This window comes from Manacus candei, unplaced genomic scaffold, assembly GCF_025592945.1.
Source record: "Manacus candei isolate 608988 ecotype Guabito, Panama unplaced genomic scaffold, ASM2559294v1 h1tg000024l, whole genome shotgun sequence".
NCBI classification, from domain to species: Eukaryota; Metazoa; Chordata; class Aves; order Passeriformes; family Pipridae; genus Manacus; species Manacus candei.
In genome coordinates, this window is record NW_026138072.1 from 1,352,864 (window position 1) to 1,375,023 (window position 22,160).

At 38.6% G+C, this 22,160-nt stretch overlaps 1 long non-coding RNA gene across 1 annotated transcript; it reads left to right on the forward strand.

Moving 5' to 3' along the window:
• The first annotated feature begins 97 nt into the window (after positions 1 to 97).
• Positions 98 to 15,479, forward strand: LOC127471483 (uncharacterized). The gene is made up of 3 exons (XR_007904671.1): positions 98 to 231; positions 14,770 to 14,905; positions 15,368 to 15,479. It is a non-coding gene; the product is annotated as an uncharacterized LOC127471483 (long non-coding RNA).
• The last annotated feature ends 6,681 nt before the right edge of the window (positions 15,480 to 22,160 follow it).

Here is a 22,160-nt window from a genome sequence, read left to right on the forward strand (position 1 = left end):
CAAGGTTTATCCTTTTCTCTCCAATTCTCCTCCCTAAGGGGGTGGGAGGGGCAAGCAGCTGTATGGAACTTAGTTGCTGGTTGAGGTTCTCCAATTTGTTGTGCTGGTGCTGGAAGATTATAGACTTTGTGGACACTGAACATAGATCAGAAGCTTTCTGGAGCATATTTCTCTCAAAACCAAAGAAAACCACTGCAGGCAGTGCTTTTTAGCAGTGTTTCAACAGCATAGGTAAACAAAAGGGGAAAATGTCTGGAGTGTACCGTGAACTACTTTAATATAAATGCTGCAACAGAGCCCCTTTGGCCCCCACTCTCCCAGCCTTGCCCCTCCAAGCACCAGAGCATGGTTGTCCAAGCCCTGTGGCCATGAGCCAGGCCACCTGACCTGAAGCAAAGCCAGGTCCATGGACACAGGCCATGCTGACAACCCTCTCCCTGCTGGTACCTCTATACCCAAATGGCTCCAGTCATCCACCTGCCACAGCCCTCTGAGCCTTCCTCTGCCACTTCTCTACAGCAGCAGCCTGGCTCCTCCAGCCCCAAATCCCATGGCCATGGCAGGAATGCAAGATAAGATATCCTGGTGTTCTGGGGACAGGCTTCACAGAAGACACTGCCGGGGAATGATCTGCACACCTTGGCTTGGTCTTTGTCAGACAGCAAAGCTCTAAACTCCGAGCATCCTGGGCCTTCGGGAGCCAGTCAAGGAGCAGACTGCAATGCAAACAAAGCATATTTTTGCCATGCCTCTGTCCCATCCCCCCCCCATTCTTGCTGAGCCCTTCCCAGTCCCTTGCTTTTAATCCTTTCCCCAGACACACCAGAGTCAGCATTGAACCTTTGCACAAGCTCTGCAACAACCCCCTCTCATAGAGTCTGAGCAGCTCCATAGATTCTTGCCCAACATCCCACAAGGGTCCCCCCAGTCCTGCTGGCAGAGACTCCCACAGCCAGAGAGGTCCCTGTGTCATGTTCCTGTGGGATCCATCTCAGATCTGCAGGAAAGGGCCTGGAGGTCCTAGGGACACCAACATGCAAACAGCACTGTCAGTGTGCCCTGGTAGCCAAAAAGCCAACAGCCTCCTGGGGTGCTCTGAAAGGTGAATGCCGCCAAGCAGGCCAGGGAGGGATCCCTCCCTGTCCCCAGCCTAGTAAAATGCACAAAATTCCATTTAAAAATGAGACAAAACTTTTTACTTTGATGATGGTCTTAGACTGGGAAATTGTTGAATAAGATGTCTATACATCTAATCGCCATCTCTAGCCTTCAGTATCCTGAAGAAAACAGAAGCAGAAGGTAACCTTCTTCCCTCTACTACCTCGCTAGGTATGAGGTTGTGCAGAGTTAACCTGTCAAAATAAGGCAAGAACCAACTACTGGGCCCCTTACATTTCTAACAATAGCTGTGATGAAGTTATCACTGATTACAGATTACCTACTTTAAAATACGGGTGAAAAATGCACTAAAACAGAGAATGAACCAAATTACAGCTCTTCCATAGTGTTGGCTCAAAGTCAATATTGTTGAACCAATGTATCTCAGCCTGTGTGGGACTCAGCCCTAGTTCATGTCTTTAGTCCTCAGAAAAATCTAGAAATTCACCCCTACAAAACTGTCTTCAAAAGTCACTTTAATGCTGCTATGTCTTGGCAGAAAACCCATGTATACAACTTAATACAGGAAAGTAACAGAATTATCATTTTGTGCTTGTGGCAAGTTGAACAATATTTTTGCCTTAAATTCAGGAACTCTAATGCAATAACAAAATTAGGTACCATTTTCAAGTTTAAAATAGCCAGTGATCTCTGTGTGAAGACTCAAAATAATTTCCTTCAAGTGAATTTTATGAAGCTTCAGAAGAAAAAAAAAAAAAATCAAAAATACCCAGAATTGTTTTTAAGATATATGTTTTTTAAAAATGGCAACCCCTCCATATAGTTAAAAGATCAGAAAAAAGCATGAAAGATTAAGTGGCAGATGAGATAATAGACAAGATAATTACAGAGCATTAAAGCCTCAGATTTATTTTTAAGACATTCAAGCTCTATTTAGAAAAGCCCTTTGTTAACTTTTGTGAATTTAAAAAGAATGATTGTAACATATTCAACAATAAGGGGACTAATGGTGTTAAAGCTTCATCATTTCCTATTCTAAACCAGTCCATACAATAACTGGCCACAGAGTGTTTCTGCAGCACAAATAGAAGACAACAAGGCTAGAGTAGTTACAGTGCAGCAAAACCTCAAGATGCCACAAAAAGAGATTTGTCATGCTCTGTGCTCTCAGAGTGGGAAGTGACAAGTGACTCTTGAATTTTCTCACTGAGCTAACGCACACAGGGAAGTTAACCACACTCACCCTCACAGGCTGCTCACGAGCTACCATTTTGTTTCTGTGGTACTAAAGAGGTAATGCTAATGCAGGGCAAGAGCTGAGAGTATGAAAGCCAGCTAGGCAGTTCTCTGACATGAAGCTGTACCAGTCTGATAAGGATAAGGAGAAAAGCAAACATAAATCTGTGTTGATGGGTTTACAGGCAAGCAAATGTGTGGTTCAACGAAGAAACAGAGAACTGGTTTCTGTGTTGCTTTGGTCTTCTGTCTATGGAGTTGTCTTGAGAATCCCCTGGTTTTGTTCCACCTGAGACAATGAATGAAGAAAAAAAAGTTGCCTATTGCCAAAGATATCTGCATAACCTCTGGTGCAATATACTGCTGCAATTATCACATCTTCTCAGGAAATTTCTGGACTCTTCTGTTTGGGAATCCAGCTCTATTCTTTGTGTTTTTACAGAAAAGTTTTTTAAAAATTATTACTTTTCTCCTATATTTTTCCTCTCCTTGCATAAAAAAGATTCAATATGTACCTAAGTTAGAACTTAAAAAATTAAATATATAGAGAGTGCATATATTTTAGATATATACTTATACCCACCATTATTAGTAGAAATATCTACATATGTATGTTTGTTTGTGTATATATCATACAAAGCTATAATACTTGTCCTTGACTAAACACAATAGATTGCAAAACGTGGACACCAGCACAACATGAGATGTTGTTTCCCTTTGGTTACTTGATGCCTGAAGTGACACCAAAATATAAATAATCACATTTAGTTTAATTTTTAAAACCATGAATGACAAAGAACAATTCTACAGAGGTTTTTGAAGATCTTCTTAGTTTTATCATTAAATTTGCAATGGAGATTATTTAGCCTTAGATACTTACTGGAAGTTCTTTCTGAGCATAAGGAAGTATGTGAAACTGTTTATTTGTATGTATAATTAAAACTACTATTGGGGCAGATTAGAGGAAGGAGCTGAACTCCTGAGGGTAAAGAATTAAAACATGGGAGGTAAAACTGGAAGGAGCATAAAAATGAAAACAATATTTTATGGTTGGTGAAAGAGAAATTTTCAGAGTGTGGCAGGGCACAATTTAGTAAAAGTATGTTTGCATGCTGAGGAGATGTAAGTGGAAACATTTTGCTTTGCCCAGAGATAAAAGAGTGTTGACATAATTAGAGTTGAAAATTAGGATGGTACCAAGCCCTGAAAGATATTTCTTACTTGTGTGGATAGATTAGAAAGGTCTTATCTCAGATTTCATTCAGAAAGTATATACAAGGGTCAATCATAGCAAGAATTTGGGGATCTAGGCATAACACTGTGTTGAAGACGGTGCCACATTATAGACCTGAATAGCAGTCATTTTTTCTACAGGAATTGAAATGTGTATAAAGAAGGACTTCTCTTCTGAAAAGCTGCAATAACAGTAAAAAAAAAAAATTTAGAATTACCATGGCAACAACCAACAATCGTTCATGACAAAATGGAAAAAAATAAAACGGGGAAACAAAACACAAAATCAATTAAAAATTTAAAGAGTGATAGACTACGCACTTTAGAGTGCCTACACACTTTAAAATATGATTCTTTATCACATATTTCAAATATGACTTCAGACTAAACAAACTATTTTCATGTTGTTTGTAGTTTAAAGATCCTCAAGAAACTGAGGCCTGGAAAAGTAGGTGTAAACATTAAAACCATAAAATCCTATGTCTTCTGGGAGGGAGAAAGAGAGAGCAGAAGAAAATGGATTTTTACAAACCTATGCAGAAATAATTTTTACACTCTCTTTTTCTTGACATGTCATAAAATAACTCACAGAAGGTAAACTTACTTAAGAGTTTTTTAGTCTTCATTATTTTCCCATGCAAAATTCCCAACAATTTCAAAAATTTTTCAACAATTAATAATGCAATGGTGTACTTTCCTGAGCCTTTTTGAAGTTGTTAAATCAAACTGCTGTGGACAATAGACTACTGCCCTCATTTTCATTACAGTCCCTAGCAATGAGTCCACATTTTCTTTTGGGCAAGCATCTTCTGGGGCTTAGTGGACCTACAGTAACTAAAGCTATATCATACTGTGATTTAGTAAAAACAGAACATAAGTCAACAGCAAAATTCAAGTTTACAAGATAGAAGAGGAAATAGAACAGTGAGATTGCACAAGAGAGGACAGGGAAAAAGAACTGGAAGAGATATGAGGCAGAAACTGAATGAGAAAGAAATATGAAGGCATTCATTTTTCACAGATTAGTGTGTCTCAGAAAGCATGTGCTACTATTCCTATGCTTTATTCACATAATAGGAAATTTTTAGAGAGCTGCAGGAGAGTTGTCTGTTTTGATCAAAAACTAGTGACACAATTTGGTAAGTCTTGGTGAAAAATATTAATAAAACACACAAAAATCTTATTTTGTTGTGAGCAGTAGTGTTTGCAGACTTTACACAGATGACTTCTCTGTGGAGGAGTGAATTTTTTTTCACCTCTAACTCCATGTTTTTACATCATTTTGCATAATCTGCCTGTCTAATCTTCTTTTCTAGCACCCTCATTTATTCCCTTGTTTCTTGATTTGAATCCCTTCTGGAATTATTCCAAACATCAGCCTTGCATCTGTGAACTGCTTTAAAAAATTGAAAAAAGCCAGTGTTGTCTTATTCCTCTGAAAATGAAGGCTTTAACTCAGTTAATCAATTGAATGCATTTATTGCACGGTGATACAACTTCATTACAGAGGAATTTCAACGTGATTGTGTTTAATCACCTGACAAACAATGGACCAAATTGTTTTGCCTCTGGGAGCTGTCAAATGTTTACACTTACAACATGTGTAATTTTTCTTTGAAAAGAGATGGAACTACATCTGCATAACAAATGGTAACAGAGAAATACTAGGTGTTAATTTCATATTGTTGAAACACTTCTGACCTTGGGCCATAATGAGTTCCTCTTGTGCTGAGCACTTACTAAGTTGTATTCCAACATAATAATGAACTAAGGCACATAAAGCTATTCAGCAAAGAAATATGAGCCATGGTGAGTGGAGTCTTGTGTTAAAGAATAGTTAGGACCCTAGATTCTGAGACAGAGTTGGTTTATTTCAGCTCAAGCTGAGTGCCTCTGGAGAGGCAACAACCTATGCCTCTGAGGTTCAGAAATAGGAGTTCTCTTCCAAACCTTGCTTTCAACAGTAGCCTAGTTGGACCATTTGCAGGCTAACCTGACAATGGTTGTGATACCTCTCTGGTAGAAGTGCTGGCACATTTACCTCTTCACTGTTAAAATTAGGACTTCTTCAACTGAAACACTACATGTAGGCCAATCAGCATTTTCTCATATCTGAGAAGTGTCAGTTTCTGTGTCATATCTCTGTCAGTTTTCAGATATTGACTGAAAATGCTCATTTAGTAACATTTGCTGCTGCTAGTGAAGCTCTCAGGCACCTGTGCTCAAGCTATAGAGCAGTTTGCAATTTTGATATCTATATATAGATTCAGTCTGAAACCTTTTTTTCTACATGGAACTGGGCACTATCCTATTGGAAAACGCTCCATACTACTTTTTACAGTCAAGCATTCTAATACTTACATCACAATATCTGGCACTGAGATACTCTCTTGTTTCTGCCTTTGCAGGTCTTCACTGTAGCAAGAAAGGTTTTCTTTCAAGTTGTGATCAATATGTGACTACGAATTGCTTTTGGTTGATTAGCCATCTACTGGATATGTTACAGGACTGACCAGTATAGGGTTTATCACTAATGCTTGATAAGCCAATTTTCACCTTTGAATCAAACTCTGAAAAGAAAGACTGAATTAGTTAAAGGGAGTACACAGGCAACAAAAATCAGCAAGGCAAGCTTGTTTTGACTTAGAAGTATACCTTTTTTAAGTCAGTGACTTAAGTCAAACTATTCAAAATTCTATGAAATCTGGGGGCACAAGTGTGTCGTATAAAATTTCTTTTTTTTTTTTTTTAAGAATTGGGGATGGATGTGTATTTGATATCAATACCAGTATCCCTCTGCCCTACCATCCCCGGAAAAAGCAGAATAAAGATTGTGTAAGTTTATTTCCCATCCACTCAATCAGTAGAAATCAGGTCAGGCCTCCTTACGGCTACATTAGCATTCAGATCAAGCTCCATTCACTCTCAGTTCCACCCAAACATCTCATTACAGCAGTCAGCCTAGGCTCTTCATGACACAACAGATATTTTCATCCTTTCCACGTGTGGCTACTTGAAAGGTGTGCTTTCAGTTTCTCTGACTTGTACTGAAGCAGGCAGAAACAGTCTTTGTGAGGTCAAGACCAAGTTTTGCTCACAAGTTGTGATACTGATTCTGTCCAAGTTGAGTGTATTTTCTTTGAATGGAGTTGAGTGTGCATTAGGTATTGTCTCGAAGAAAAATCCCTGATGTACCAAGTACAGTAATGTTGCATCAGAAACAAAGGTGACAAAAGTTTGCCGTTTCTCAAAAAATGCTTTGAAAGACACAATATGATTGAGGTTACAACGATAAATATTTGAGCACCTGCAGCACAGAAAAATATGCCTGGATCAAAAGCGAACAGATAGCCTTATGCTGTGTCAGGACAGATCACAGTTAAAGTCAAATCGGTATCTCGTTTTAAATGTCCTAATGTACTGCTTTTGTAAGATCTTGTACTATCAGAAAGTCATGTTTTAAGAAACTAAATTTACAGAATGACTCAGACATCTTAAGAGAGAAAATATACCCTAATGTGGACTACTAGCTTTAAAGCTTAGAAATACCTTCTCAGTGTTTTTTTGGGAACTGCATTTCCACTGGGAAATGAGACTAGATGCTGCTACTGAGTAATCCCTCCACTCTTTAAAAAGCAGACAGACAGAAGTGTCAGTAGGTGGAGCTGCCTTTCCTACAGTCAATAGAGAAGCTTCTCTGCAGAAGAAGTTGCATTTGCAGGCACCCAGTCAGCTCTTCCCAGTCCCTGGCAGATGGTACTTGAACAAAATATGAACATGCAAGAATGCGGCTTTTACATCATGTTACCGAAGTGCACAAGGCAGGAGAAGACAGAACACAGAACTGACAGTGTTTGTCAGCACAAGCTGTTTCTTTCTTTTTCTACCCCCCCCCCCCCCCCAGTCGTGATGAATGGTATAATTTTAAATGATACCATTTAAATATGCCATGCTTTGCTTCAGAGCATCTTGTTCACAACAGTAAAATACTCTATAATTCATGCTTGGACTGAAGGCAGTGCTAATGTAAATATGTCTATTTTCATAATTTTCGGTGCTGAGGTACATGAAGTACATCTTTGCAGATGACAATCAGGCTGGCAGCTTTTTCTTTCATTATTGCTCTGATGAAATAAATATGCAGATCATCTATTTATTACTAGAGAGTACTTCCACTTCATCTCTCAACATGAAGTTGTACAGCATATATGATGGCTGTGATCAATCCATTGTCTTTATTTTAAAAGGGAGATTAATGAATCTGATTAACTGAAAGAATGAATGTGGTAAAAAAATTCTGAAAAATCAGTCATATAAGATGAAGAATAATAATGGCACAAATTTATGACACGTGTCTGAATGGTGATTTATTTCATATGAAGAATTTGCTATTTGCTTTATTTCTGAGGTCTTGAGTAAGTATAGCAAGGAGGCTTCTCTGACTGTCATCCTCAAGTTTGACTCTGCTGAGTAACTATGGTTCATTTTTTTCACATGGCAGGCCACAAAGCAAACACTAACATTAAAATGAGTAGTTTTGGCTGTGAGTAAAAAGTTAGTGCTGGCCTGGGAGTCATGGATATCACAGTAAAATCAGCTTTTCTGAATGTTTACAAAGAACACAGAACATGCATCATCTTCTGATTTTATACATATCCATATGGGCTTCTTCAGCAATCCTAATTTCTAATCTTTTCTCCAATATGCCTAAAAAACTCAGGGAGGCTGATTAGCACATATATTTCCATGTAATATGCTGTACAAAGTTAGCCAGTCAAAATCTTTGAAGACTTCTTTCTTTTTCCATAGAAAGGGCAAAATGCAAGGAAATGTTTTTTTTTGTGGCCGTGGTGAGCAAAAATATGCACAGAATGGTATTTGATTTCACTATGCTGGTTACATGTGCAGTGCCTTTGGGCTCAAGTCTCCTGATACCTTTCTCATTCTGTAATTTCTAAAATAACCAAGAAAGACACTTATAATAAGGACCCAGCAATAGGTGACAATATGTGGTGCTTGAAAGCAGCTCTGAGAATAAGCCAAGTATTTAATGGATCGTGGAGGTGCATGGTTGATATATTTATCCTCAAAGTGGCATTTAGCTGTTCACCTGACTCTAAGACCTTGAGGTATTACACAGCCCATCCCCAATCTCTGTCTGGCCTTGTTAAGAATAGAAGGTGGGGACAACAATGAAAACTATACAGCTTTGTTTGCTTTTTCCTATAGTTAGCCTCAGTGAAAGAAAAACTGATGTTCATGAACTACAGTTCCATGTTCATTCTCACAGCTACTGAGCACTGTTTTTAGATTATTTTAGCTATCTTTTTAAATCATCCTATGTTTTAACTTCTCTTATGAATGCCTCAGAGCCAGGGCACCTGCCTCTTTCAGCCAGCATTGATTTCACTGACCATCAAGAAGATGAGTAGTTATATAGCTGACATTCCTTCCAGCCCAGGAGATAAAAGCTTTTATTTTGGTGCATACACCAAGAGTAGCACAATTTTGAGAAGTAACTTCTCTTACCCATTTAATCTTGATACATCTACTAGTTACTAGAAAAGTATCAAGAGTCCAAGGTTACTGGTCAAGACAACGCTTTGAGGTTATTGGCATACCATCTTCAGTTTATTTAGTTGATTTTTAATTTACGTGGATAGCCTGTAAATAATACTTATTTTCATTTCCAGATGTTGCTTGGCTATTTGTTAAGTGTGTAATTGCTGTGAACTAAGAATCCCGAAGTAATGGCCTTGCAGCTATTAATCCAAACACTGGCAGCAATTTAGGAGAAGAACACAGAGGGTTCTCTGTTTGTTCTTCTGCCAGGAGAAAGAGGGACCTGGTACCACTGCTCATCAGCTAATAACAGGATCTTCTGGGAACATGGCCCAATCACCTCTGTTACACTGTGATAATACAAAGGCACAGGACATGTTTAAGCTTCTGTCAATTAGCACCTCTATTATTGAAGACCAATCTCAAGATGTCATTATCACTGAGGGAGATTTCAGATTGAGAAATTTTAAATTAACAACACCAAAAATGTTTGTTGCGAGGACCAATGTTGTATGAAATAACACTTCATTCCCATTCAGAGTTGTTATTTTTATTTTAACAATTAGAAAAGCAGATGGGAAAATGTGTGGAATCCTTTATTCACTATTGTTCAATAGCCAAGACTCCTCTGTAGAACTGATGCCTTGCCAAAAATCAATTTTAAATGTGTAAATGAAATGCCTTGATTTCATAATGAGAAATATCTGAAGCAAGGGTGATATTCCTTAATATCAGATTGATTTACCTTCCTTCCGTGAGAATTTTTTATATGATAGGAATATAAGATCAAAATCATGCAGTAATGTAAGATCAAGACCATCAAGCTGAAAAACGTCAGAGAAATTTTATGCTGATATCACAGGGTAGCAGCAAGGATGGGCAGAAGGCAGCAGTCCCATGAGATTTCCATTTTAGTTGCCTAGGTTAACTGCATTATTATAAAGCCTAATGTCTTACTTAATTTTTTTCTCCCTATATCCCACTATAACTAATGTTTTACTACTTTTACTACTACGACTACTACTACTACTGCTACTACAACCACTTCAGGTAAAGAGATAGAGTTTCCTATCCATAGAAGTTTCTTACCTCTTCTTTAACATCATCATGAGTGGAGATCATAACATAAACTGTGGGGGGAAGGAAGAAGAGGAAATATAGCAGAGAGGAAAAATAACATTTACTCTTAATGGAAATTCCTTTAGCTTGAAGTTACATATACTAGAAAGCATAGTGTATTACAACCTTAGCCATACTTCTCACTCTCCCCTGCAATTAATTCATTAACTTTTGTCAGGAATTTAATTTGTCCTTATGTATTTTACCTAAATCTTCATGCCCTGTGCAAAAGGCAGATAAAAATGTACATTTTTTCCACTTACTGCAAGCATGATCTGAGAAAGGTTTGAATTATTTCAGTTGGTATGTGCGATGCAGTACTTTTAAAGAAGGCCCAAGCAGGTTTCATCTAGCAGATTACAATCATTGTGTAGTTAGGAATAATTTGCACTAATGAAAAAACTACTAGTTAATTTCTCAAAGGAGTTTTAGATTGTAGTTTTTATATGTACATCCTCCAAAATGCTATGGAAATTCCTAAAAGTCCTATTATCTATGAGTACGTTCTAAGATCACTTCTTCATTTACTATACTGTATCTTTGGTGACTTAACCATTAGAATAGTGGAAAGTTTCAGTATCTTCATCACTGCTCTTTGAAGAGGTAACAATAAATCATGATAAACAGATATGACAGAACAGATTTTAGCTAAACAAACAGATTGCAAGTAGTGTCAAATTTAACTGTTCCTTATTCTATAGATTATACTTTAAAAATTATGCCTGTCTCAGTATATTAAACGCACAAGAAAACTATCACTTTACCTTTAGGTCCCTTGTAACAAAGCTTAGAAGTGTTATCACATCTTATATGTGAAACTTAACCCATGTGGATTATTTGGGCCTTAAATATCAATTGTCTAGATACCTGTTGAGTATTTTTGCACTTTATAAAACTCACTTTTTCAGACATGCCTGTATCTAGTGTGGGTTACTGTTACAGGTAATTCTCTCCTATATTTTGTATTGTTTGGGAATGGTTGCATGAAGTAGCAATAACAGCTCTAATGGTGTGTTGTGCTGTGAACACTTTGGATAATTATGACACTGTAAATTTTGAGTAGAATTGAAGATCACTATAAATACTTCAAGGACAATTCCAGAATACTAGGTACCCAGCAATGAAAGGAGCTTTACTAGGTATACTTAATGAGTGAGAAAAAACCACAATCTACTTTAGCTTTCTTTACACAAGGCAGATGGATCTTGCTCAGTTACAAATAAACTGGCAGTCCCAAGAGAAAGTGATGGTGCTATCAGGCCAAACAAGGAGATTAGTAATGGTTAAATGAGATACTCCTTCACTTGAACTGGTAAAGTTCCCAATGACTGGAAAAGGCATTTATAACCCCCATTTTTAAAACAGATAAAAAATGAAGACTTGGGGAACTATAGGCCAGTCATTCTCACCTCGGTGCCTGGCAGGATCATGAAGCAGATCCTCCTGGAAACTATGCTGAGGCATATGGAGGACAGGGAGGTGATTGGTGACAACCAACATGGCTTTGTGAAGTGCAAATCATGCCTGCCCAGTTTGGTGGCCTTCTATGATGGGGTTACAGCATTTATGGGTGGGGGAAGAATGACTGACATAATCTCTCTTGCCTTGTGCAAAGCATTTGATACTGTCCCACACTACCACTATCTCCTACACTGGAGAGACATGGATTTAACGGCTGGAATGCTCAGTGGATAAAGAAGTGGCTGCACTCAGAGAGTTGCAGCCAACGGCCTGATGCCCAGGTGGAAAACAGTGATGACTTGGGACCCTCAGAGATCCATACTGCAATGAGTATTATTTAACATCTTTGTCAGCAACATGGACAGTCGGATTGAGTGTACCCTCATCAAGTTTGCTGACAACACCAAGCTGTTGGATACTCTAGAAAGAATGGATGCCACCCAGAGGGACCTTGACAAGCTTGAGAAGTGGGCCTGTGTGAATCTTATTAAGTTCAATAAGGCCAAGTGCAAGGTCCTGCACCTGAGTTGGGGCAATTCCAAACATAGATACAGTCTGGACAATAAGTGGACTGAGAGCAGCCCCCTGTAGAGATGGACTTGAGGGTGTCGGTAGATGAAAAGCTCAACATGACCCAGCAATGTGCACTGGTATCCCAGAGAGTCAACCATGTCCTGGGCTGCATCAAAAGCAATGTGGCCAGCAGGTCGAGGGAGGGGATTCTGCTCCATAACTTTGATCTCATGAGATCCCACCTGCAGTGCTGCATCCCGCTCTGGGACTCCTATCATAAGAAGGACGTGGACATATGGAAAAGAGTGCAAAGGGACATGAAGATGATTAGTGAGCTTGAGCATCTCCCCTGTGAAGACATGTTGAGACAGCTGGGGTTGTTGGACCACTCTCATTCTTGAAAATATGCATGCCTGAGTTTGTGCAGGGCTAATGATGGTTTTGTCACAAAGCTCTTCTGCCATGTGAGCTCACTAAGTGTGATGCCAGCTAGCTCACAGTCTCCATGTAAGACTGTAGAGGTCAGGTAGTGCGAGTGGTGGCAGCTAGTTCTTTAATTGCCACTCTCTAATACAAAATTGTGGCCTTTCTTCTCAAATACTAAACTAACATTCATTTTAATACTTTGAATACTTTGAAGGAAATGAAATAATGTCTCTCCTAATTATTTCATTATTAATTTAATATCTGTAGCCAAACAGCTTCCTAGCACAATAAATTCAATACTAACTGTAACACAGAAGTAATTGGAAAAGATCAGACACAGGGTGCGGTGACTAGCAAAGAGCACCAGGGCTCAAGTCCTCCTGTTTCCAAGCACCAGTGGGAAACAGAGGGAGTTGCTTGAAGGAGGGATTTTGGCTGCCCAGTGAAAGTTTCTCAGCTCCTTTGGTATTCAAGGACAATGCAGATATATCATGAAGGTTGTAAATTATAGCTTCATCTGCTCCCTCTCCTCCCTGTTCTCTCAGGCCTCCACCAGAGCCCCTGCAGTATAAAAACAAATACCTGTGAGAAACCTCATTGTTTATTTAACTCTGACATGCAAAGTTTTGCTGGTTATCTAAAATCTCTTCTGTCTTCACCCATCTTCACCCTTCAGTCATTTCATATCATCTCCTCTATTGCCCCAGGAATGGAAAAATAAACATACTTAATTTAAAATTTAAGGGAAAAAATGTCTAATTAAATTTGTGTATTGGAAGAATAATAAAATTACAGTAGTCCCACTGCTAGCTTGCATTGTCTACCTCTTACCTTTTGGTCATGATTTGGCTTTTTTTAGATCTTTGTATCAAAGTTCTTTTAAGTGCTATAAAAGAACTGTGGTTGAGTATTACTGCAGTAACAGTACTAATCATACCAGCAGGTTTTGTTGCAGTGACTCAAAATATTCCTTTCTTGGGAGCTAATGGCATTTAAACTAGCTATGAGTGAACAGCAGGCTCCAAAGCAGCCTGTTGATCCCCAGCTCAGGCTCAGTTGGTAATGGATGACATAAATCAAGTGCTAAGGTAACCATTTAAACTTTAGTGAGTCCTAGCAGGGCTTCTGCCACTGTAAATTTATATAGTCTTTTAGTATGTAGAAAATGCTTTGTAATTTTTTCTGTTCTGAACTATTTTAACTATTTTAGTGGTGTACTTCAACAAAAACGCTGTCATTTGTCTCATCTCTCTATCAGTTTATGTAATTCTCCTTAAAGAGAAATGGTTAAATGCTTCTGAGTTCCATCTTGACTTGAATTTAAAATTATTTTTATTACTGTTGCTATTATTATTATTATCATCATCATCATAATTTTTTTAATCTTTATTATCTCTATTATTATAATGCACATGGTTTTCATCTGGACAGGCTCCAGCTTTTTACAGGACATTGAAATTCTTTAGTTCCATTTGATAATTTGTTTATTTTAACACTAATGATGAACCTTGGTGTGTACATTTTGGCACGTAACTGGTGATGCTCAGCAGTCTCCTTTTCCGTACCCAAATATCCATGCATTTCCATTACTTTCTGCAGGGATGAAGTCAACTGGATAAACACTTTTTCTTTAAAATTAGTACTTGTAAGCTAGTACAGTTCAACTGAAAATTCAGACTGCAAAAATACCCCACCCAGGTTACATATATTAATTAATTAAACTACCACAAGTTTAGTTGATACATTACATCAGCAGCCTTTGAGCTTTGATATCCTGATATTCCTCTGCTAGCTTCAAAGCAAAGCATTTCTTACCGAGTCAGAATTTCCATACACATTTATGTGTGTTAAATTAGTGCAGAGTTGAATTTTCAGTAAACAGGCATTATTAAAAATTGTATCTGAGGTCTTTTCTTTTCTTTTCTTTTTTCTTTTCTTTTCTTTTCTTTTCTTTTCTTTTCTTTTCTTTTCTTTTCTTTTCTTTTCTTTTCTTTTCTTTTCTTTTCTTTTCTTTTCTTTTCTTTTCTTTTCTTTTCTTTTCTTTTCTTTTCTTTTCTTTTCTTTTCTTTTCTTTTCTTTTCTTTTCTTTTCAAAATGAAGACCAGAGTTATCTGTGTATGGGGAAGACAGAGGATCTGAACAGGGCACTGTGAAATGGTGCTAAGAGATAGAAGGTGTGAGAAGCAAAAGAAACATTGGAAAAATGTACACTGGGAGCATGAAGTGAGAAGAAAAGGTAAGTAAATGAGATACAGGGATACAAAGAAGAATAGACTGCAAAGTAATTAGAGGCAACACCAAGTAAAATGTTGCAAGACATTAATCATATTTAGGAGGATGAAAAGTCAGGTTCTTTGTCTTGAAAAGGCTGAGGATTAAAAGATTTTCCTTCAGCAACTATAGGATATATCTCACATGTATTTAAGGTTGGATTTTGAACTTTGGAAGTTACTTTATTTTACAGAACATGTGTCTCAGGAAGAATATTTGCCCAGGTAAATAGAGGTTCTGCAACCTCTTTAAAAATCTTATAAATTTCCAACCCAGTCTTTTCTGGGAGTACTGACTAGTTATTTTCACTTGGCTAGTTTGGCAGTATTATTTTTTTAAATCAACACCCACAAATGCCATTATAGGGATAAGACTGAAAAAGCATTTTCTTAACATTTGTTTCTTTCATTTAACTTTTTCTCTGCAGTTTGTGACATGCTTTTACGCCTCTGAAAGTAGAAATACTACTACTAAATTAATGTTCTTCTACAGTAGACACCTTCTGACTGGTAGACCTATTAAGGAAAACATGATGATACATTGTCATGCTGCTAAATATTTCTTCCTACATTAGCTTTTCAAAGGTAAAAATAGATAAAATTGTTCTAGCAGCATCAGGACTACTGAAGTTTAGTTTCCTACATAGTTTTGCTGGAAGTCTCTTAAACATTCTGCCACTAGTTATTTTTACCTCATAAGACTGGTATATAATTTTTTTACTTTAGGTCCTATAAATGCAGCTATTAGGGACAAACACGGGGCTGTAGGGCTGTATAATCACCAACCTGCCAGGCAACTGGTGCTTCACAGCTTCTGGTCCTGGGAAATGGGAAGAGTCAGGACTGACTATAATTTCTCCCAGCAGGGGGCACAGTAGAATCTGTACATCCATTTTTGGAGACTAAAAAGCCATTAGCAACCTACTTGTTTTGACTTTTTCCGTGCTCTGTCATTTGAGTATTTCTTTGCCCGGCTTTTTCAGGAAACTGACAACTTGGCAAAATTGCAACTAGAATAACTCAAAATGCTTCCTTACACTCTCCCTGCATGGCACTAACTGGTGTTCAGCTCTATCATTTCCTTAGTGTCTATATAGTACTGACACTTGCTGGTTGCATACACATAAATATTTTAAAATAACAGAAAATTAGATCAATTTTTTCCTTCCTAACCTGCACAGAGATGTTACAGTCCGAGTTGAGGTGGGAAGGGGTGAGCTTTTCAATGTTTTAGAAACAGCAGAGGCAGGACTGGCAGAAACCACTGGCGTCCTTAAGGACAGTTTTCCAGAATTAAATCTTCATATGAAATGGAAGTTTGGTACAGAAAGCTTGACAGTTTTATGCTTAGTTTGCTTGGGACTGATCTAAAAACTCCAATTTTCTCCTATCTGAAAATTCACTTTCAAATCTCAGAATGACTTTTGAGACAATATTAGAGTCCCCTGGGGAGGCTTTGAAGCTAAAAGTGCTAAGTTGGCTTCCCTGTTCTTTCTTTAGTGTTCCTAAAATGACCAAAAGTTAGAAAAGAACTTGTGAGCCAGGTTGCAGTCATTGTAGAGAATGACTGTCACAAACCCATCCCACAGAAAAAAAAAAAAAAAGACAAAAAAAGACTATTCAGGCTACTTCCAGCATTCAAAATCACAGTGCAACTTTTTTACTTCCAGGCACTGCCAGGCAGACTTACTTGGGCAATAAAGGACAGGGCTAAGAAAACAACACTAAACTAGCAGATGTCAATAATAACAGCATCCACAGTGTATCGGCTTAGCCCCCCAGCACCACACAGGTACTTTCCTCTTCTGCTTTTAATTATTTCTGGTAGTTCTTAAATGCTACTCAGCCTCTGCCTCCTACCACTGCAGTCACTCATGTTTTAGTTGCTATTGTCAAAATGTTTCCTAAGAAGGCATAAATACATGCCAGAATGAACAGAAAGCCAAAGGGTAGAGGAGAAAGTCAATGCCTGGCACGCTACCTTCTGCAAAGGTTAAATGCATCCCAAGCTGGCCCCTAAGACATTTGCTTCCTCTTGAGGCACAAAAACAAGCAAACACTGCAAAACCTCAGGCTCTTCCTTTAATCCTTTTTTTCTTTTGGAGCAACAATCACTGGGCTCTTCTCTCAGTAGGACAGGAACTCCTACAGTGCTTATAGGCATCTCTTAAGGTTGGCTTTTCCTTCTCTCTCATTTCTCTTCCACTGTCTCTCATACTGCTTATGAGATCTTCAGGTTCACATCAATTCTGTGTCTTGTCTGGATATAGAGTCCTTGTCTAATAAAAGAGATGCCATATTAGGTAGTTGCTTTCTGATAGGGTTATGCTTCAATTATTAGCATAAATGGGAACTTTATTTTGTGTAAAGTGGAAAGATCAGACTTTGAAATTAACTATCTTGCTAAGTAAACTAATAACTTCATGGATTTCATAACCATAGAGCCTAGAGACAATCAAAAGTGCCAACACCAGTAAAATTACTTTTCATGTTTTGATTAAATCTATTTGAACCCAGACAAGGAAAGTGCAATATATATAGAGGGAAAAATCCAATAGAATACCATTGATTTTGCATCATATATTATATTAAAAAATACAAAATGTGAAATAAAAAATAGGGCTGAAATAATCCCAAGATCTCTAAGGAATTCACCCTCTCCCCAAAAAAAATGAGTGAGAAAGGGGAAAAAAAGCCAAGTAATTATACAGGAAGTGTTATTGACTGAGAACTTGTAAAAATAAAATGTTCTAGTATTAAAAATACAATACCTTACATTTATAAGAAAGTACATATTAGAATTAAGATATAATTTTGCAATAGTTTTGTTCTAGAAACCCACTCCTCCAACTACTGAAAAAGAATAAAAAAGTAAACAAAATTTTTCTGAAAGCAACCTCCTTGCTCTTTGGGTTTGCAGACAGAGAAGTACATAGTATTATAAAAGTTAAAGAAAGTCTAATGGTCTGCATTAGATATGTATTAGAATATACATAACAATAGAATTATCTCTAATGCTGATTTTTCTGACATTCCCTAAAAAAAACCCCAAGTTGAAAGAATATTAAATTTGTGAAGTTATGCTTAGAATCCCAGAAATGCCAGAATCAAACTTAAATTTTAAACTTACAGTTGTGTCAGTAGCTCATCTATTATACCAAATTCTTCACATACAAGAGGTGAGGGCAGGGATAGAGGGACACCTCCACATCCCATCACTTACAATCACCAAGTGTTTTTGCTGTTTGCATAACACAGAAAAATAGCATGTCGTATCAAAAGAGGCAAAGGATAACAAGCTACGATAGACAAAAAAAAATGTGACATTTAACAATGTTGGTATTTTATTTCTTCTTCTACTATCCTTGAACCTGCTAAAAAAAGCAGGTATTTTGTCTGCCAAAATCCTCAGCTGCTGCTGCTGAGATTATTTCTTTCTGTCTGCCTTTTGGCCTTCTTTTAGGACATATTATCTCCCTCCTTTTACAGTCCTCTTCGTTCTGATTTACAGAAACTGGTAGCTTCATGTTGCTTTTTCTTCCCCTCTCAGGATTTTGCTCTCCAATACCCAACTAGTAATGGCAAGCAGGGGGAATCAGTCAAGTGCCTCACAGCTCTGCTGGTCTCTGTCCAAGAGAAACAAGAGACCAGGATGACTGATTAAGGGATCAGGAACATAGCTGGTATTCTCTTCTGTCCTGCCAGTAGTGAGGGAATGATGAGAAAAGAAACAGGAAGATCAGCAGAACAATACCTGGCTCTGAGCTTGGTGTCACCGGCAAAATTTTGGGCTCTTTGATCATGGGTTAGTTTACAGCACATCAGGCTTGCTGGCAACAGGCAGGGTGCACCTGCCTTAAAGGAGGAAAAGGAGTTTGCACAGGAGTTAATAGGACTCATTAAGAGATCTTTAGACTAGATTTGAAGGGAAAAAAGGATAAAACCAGGCCTGCCAGAGATAAGACTGGTGGCAGCATGCCACTGTCTGAGGGATGGTATTCTAGCAAGGTCCCTCACTCTGCTGTCTCTGTAGAGATGGGGATGGAAATCATGCAGTATCAAAGATGTGAGGACTATTGAACTGCAGATGTGCCTAAGGAACCACAGACGTGCCTGAGAATGGTGACATAAGGATTAGGGCTTCTCCCACCAGAAAGGTGGCAGGATCAATATCCCAGCTGAAGTGCATGCACACCAATGCACGCAGGATGGGCAAGAAACAGGAGGAACTAGAAGCCATTGTGCAGCAGGAATACTATTACATAGCATACATTACAAAATCATGGTGGCATGACTTGCACAATTGGACTGATGCAGTGGATGGCTATAAACTCATGAGATGGTATAGGCAAGGAAGAAGAGGAAATGTTGTAACCCTGTGTGTTAGGGAGTGTTTTGATCATCTAGTGCTTAATAATCGTGATGATAGAGTTGAGTGTTTATGGGTAAGACTCAGGGGGAAGATGACAGAGCAGATATCCTGGTGGGAGTCTATTACAGACCACACAACCAAGGTGAAGAGGCAAATGAAATATTCTGTAAACAGCTGGGAGAAGTCTCACAAGCTGTTCTTCCGAGGGACTTAAACTTACCAGATGTCTGATGAAAATACAACAGCCTACGAGGTTCCTGGAGTGTGTGGCAGAGAATGTCTTGACACAACAGCGAGTGAGCAAACTAGGGAAGGCATTTGCTGGAACTGTTGTTTGTAAACCAAGAAAGATTGGTGGGTGATGTGATGGTTGGAGGCTGCCTAGGGAATAGCAATCATGAAATGACAGTTTTTGATTCTCACAGAAATAAGAATGGGCCTCAGCAGAACTGTGACTCTGGAATTCCAGAAGGCAGACTTTGGAATATTCAGGACACTGATTGACAGACTCCCGTGTGAGGGAGTCCTGAAAGGCAAAGGTGTCCAGGAAGGCTGTACATTCTCCAAGAAGGAAATCCTAAAGAAGCAGGCTGTCCCCGTGGGCCAAAAGATGAGCCATTGGGGAAGAAGACTGGCCTAGTTGAACAGAGAGCTTTGTCTGGAACTCAGGAAAAACCAGGAGAGTTTATGACCTTTGGAAGAAGGGGCAGGCAAATCAGGAAGACTACAAGGATGTTGTAAGGTTATGTGGGGAGAAAATTAAAAGGGCCAAAGACCAACTAGAACTTAATCTAACTACTGCCATAAAAGACTGGAAAAATTTCTTCACCAAAAGGGTTACAAAGCATTGGAACAGGTTGTCCAGGGAAGTTGTTGAGTCACCATCTCTGGAGGGATTTAAAAGGTGTGTAGATGTGGTACTTAGGGACAAGTTTAGTGGTAGACTTGACAGTGTAATTTAATGGTCACACTTGATGATCTTAGAGGTCTTTTCCAAACTAAATGACTCTGTGATTCCGTGTTGTTTCTATGTTGTTGCTTTACCAGGATGAAAGGCTGGAGCACGACACTATGAACTATGGGTAGGCTGACACCCGCATGGGTTTTGGCCTTCATCAGGGACAGCGAATCCCTCCTGTGAGCTTCATGGGCAGCTTAAGATAAGCATGCCAGGACCCATCTTCTACTTTTGGTAGATACTGTATAGTCACTTTTGCAACGATTATGTTCCTAGGGGTATTGACCTGAAAACAACTGTCCTTCCACCACAACTCCCTTTCCATTGCCTGGACAAGACCTACACACAATCTTAGCCAAATTCTTTTCCTTCCGCCCACAGTGAGACTATGAGAGTATACTTTTTGCACTGCATGCTAAAATTGCTTCTTGTCTTTCTGCAGCCACTGAATAAAACTTGCAGATTGTACTCTGTGAATGGGCATAGAGACAATAACAGTGCCATGAAATTCCTGCTTTTAAGTTGCGACTTACCAACTTGTGTAATAATTGTAGTCACAGTGAAGTAAAATATTTGTGCAGAGTACAAAGATCCAAATTTTTTTATCTTCCATTGGTTCAGTGTGTGATCCCGAAAAAATCTTCACACTTCTTCATGTTTCTGTTCTCCTGTCTTCAAAAACTGTGTTTGTACTCCTTTGGATGATAATATTGTATTTGAATAGACACTGAAGTTGGCACTGCACAACTTACACAATCTAGATCTTACTGTTCCCCCTACATCTTGCCAAAAATAAAAGATAAAACATGCTACAGTTACTTGAAATAACTTCTAATTTGTGATACATCCACTTAATCATGGTCATTTAAAAATGCATTTATCTAAAACCTTACATGAAATTCTGTAGCAGGGATATCTAAACTCAGAAATTATACCCCTGATTTTTCTTAAAAGCAATGTAAAGTAACACTGCATTCTTACCACATATATTTTATTTAGATTCTTGTGAAATATGGTCCAAGTACTGAAGTGCAATAAGATTTCTATGATTCACAAAGACTGAGAAAATATGTCAGTCATCATAAGAGCAACATTTACTTAATGCTTGAAAGCACCAATATGGAATAACGTGAAGGCCTGAAACAAGATTTGGTGATCAGAGAGAATGTCAGGATAGGTCACACAACTGGAGTGCTGCAATGGGCAGATGCAGGGTCTGTGGAATTCAGGTTGGGAAGGTGAGGAGGTGATATCATCTCTTATGTGAGAGAGCAATAGGGATGCCTGGGTCCCAATGCCTGCATTGGGATGGCTCTCTGCCTTGGGATGGACGATGAGGTGGCTGGGTGCTGATGGCTAAGGATAAGTGGGCAAACCCTAATGTTTGAAGAGGCATTTATGAAGGGTTAGGAAAGTTGACTCTGGTGAGGGATATGGGGACAAAAAGAAAGCTTTCTACAGACACATCTCTGGAAAAAGGAAGGCGAGGGAAAATCTGGGCCTACTGCTGAATGGTCAGGGATCAAGAAGTAAGGGAGATGGGGAAGGCCCAAGTAGTCTATACTTTCTTCATCTCAGTCTTTAGAGATAAAGCAGTCTCAGGTCACTAAGACCAGCGGGAAAGACCAGGGGAAAGAATATTTATCCTTCGTGGAGGAGGATCAGATTAGAGAACTTTCAAGCAAGACTGGGCATTCACACATTCACAAGATTTGATAGGTTGCACACGAGTGCTGAGAGAGTTGGCCCTTGTGAGGCCACTCTCAAGTAATTTTGAAATGGCACTGCAACTTGAAGAGGTTCCTGAAGACTGGCAAAAAGCAAATGCCATCCACAGCTTCAAGAAAGGCACAAAGGAGGATCCAGAAAATTACAGATTAATCATTCTCAC